Source organism: Triticum dicoccoides, chromosome 4A, assembly GCF_002162155.2.
Source record: "Triticum dicoccoides isolate Atlit2015 ecotype Zavitan chromosome 4A, WEW_v2.0, whole genome shotgun sequence".
Taxonomy (NCBI): Eukaryota; Viridiplantae; Streptophyta; class Magnoliopsida; order Poales; family Poaceae; genus Triticum; species Triticum dicoccoides.
In genome coordinates this window covers 731,555,489-731,557,577 of record NC_041386.1, presented here as the reverse complement: position 1 = coordinate 731,557,577, position 2,089 = coordinate 731,555,489, and positions in this window count along the sequence as shown.

Genomic DNA, 2,089 nt, shown 5'->3' with positions numbered 1-2,089 from the left:
CACGCCCTGGCTACCATTGCAGCGGCCTATCTTGCTTCAATTTCTCCGCCGTTCTGCCAACATGTATTCAGAAGCTAAAGGGAGAGGTCTCTATTTTTCTGCCGGTAGCTAAAGGGAGATGCCGAGATGGGTGTATCGTGCGACTCTGAGGGGGCGAGAGCTCGCAAGGGCTGCAAATACATGACAATATATAATAACCAAGAAACAGCTGTTGAGTCTTGATTCCACAATCACCTCCCAGAGGAATTCAAGAAACAAATTATCGTATGTCGGATCGAAATACGTTTTTTACTGGAACAAATCGAAGATATTGTTGATTTAGTTCGATCAAAAGTAGTATGTTTTTCTAGTTGTACAATTAAAACGTAATTAGTGTGAAATTGTGCAAGATGAGGAGACGACCCACTAAGGCATGCGATTAAGAACAACAAATCATATATAATCACAAGACCTCCCATCTTGAGTTAGACCAGCTTACTCTGAAATGTTTCAAGTTGACGAAGCAGAACGGTTTATCCCCAACAATCAACCAAATCAATATTATCTCAGCTATATATTGTAGCTGCATCTGAAACCTCCGAATGATATGTTTCTTCTTCAGATCCGCCGCACTCTTCATGAAGAAGGGCATCCCATCTTCCAGTTCAGGTGCCGCAGTTCTTGCTTCACCGGCCTGGCTGGTCTCTTCAGAGTTCATCTCGGTGAACAGGAATCTCAGTGTCAAGCTTTAATTTGGCTAGTGCTAGCTCTTGTGCGACAAGAGCGGGAGATGGACGATGCAATTCTTCTGGGGGAGACAAAATTGTTTGGAACGCCTTAGGTGAAGAAAGGCCTCCGGAAATTTCTCTCTCATCAACCCGGTAGGCTAATGCCGGATTTGCCCTTGGGTGTGTGGTCATGGCTCTGAGTCTGAACACGCTCACATCTTACTTCGACGAGAAGTATACGTACGTTAGGTAGTAGCACGAGAAATTCAATGCTAACCTGTTCTCTTCTGTTTTCTTTATTTACTGGTTGCTACCTCTTCTTTGTTTGATAGTATTATATATTGTGTATTTTGGCTGCTTGTAAAGTTTTTTTTTTTGATATATAGGCGGCATGATTGGCTGGGCGGCTGACTCTGACTGAAGTGTGTCTATGCCCGATTGGCTGGGCGGCTGACTTTGACTGACTGAAGTAGCCGTCTGGAGAACAATAGTATTACTTTTAGGCTGCCGGCCGTGCGTCCGTACAAAACATTGTACACCTAACCGGAGAAAAAGATGAGATGCCGCACTCACACGCGATAAAAGTCATCAGTACCTGCTCCCGAATAGAAAACCCAACGCCGCCAGCGTCACACGCTGCGTGCGTCGACGACTTTGCTCGTTGCCGCATTCACATCTCCATCAAGTTTTCCCTTTTCTTTCTGCAGTTACAGTAAAGAAGTTAGGTGCCTTGTATAGACGACGTGGACGGTCTGTCGCTCCTTTGCACGATTCATTCATTCATTCTCAGAGCTTTCCATTGCCTGCACCTCTCCGGCCAACAGCAAGGTCAAGACGCGATCGACCTCCGGCCATGAAAAGCTTCCAGACTCCGGGCGTGGTCCAATTGAAGATGGATCTGCCGGCAGCGGCGGCGACGCCGGGCTTCAAACTGAGCGCGAAGAACATGTCCGTTTTGTGCATGGTAACGGCTCTGCTCCTCTTAGTTACATGTCTCTCTGTACATCGGTCTTCATTCTTGGTTTTGTTTTCCTTTGAATGCTTTGCTTGCTCTCCGTTCTTCCGCGGGCTTCCGTTACATATCCTTGCCCCGACGATGCCATTAGAAGCTCAACCCTCCTAAAATTAATCTCTCTCTACTAGGATTATTTCGTGTTCTTCCAGCTATCTTTGCGTCACAAGCTTTTCCTTTCACTAGCTCAGGTTACACAGGGGCAAGCTATCCGAGAATTAATTTGGGAACATGTCTTATGGCATCTACCCCCTCCGTCCCATAATATAAGATCGTTTTGCAAGCTAGTACTGAAATACATCAGCCACAAGCCATGTATATATGTTAATGTTACATCACATGCGCGCGCGCGCGCACACACACACACACA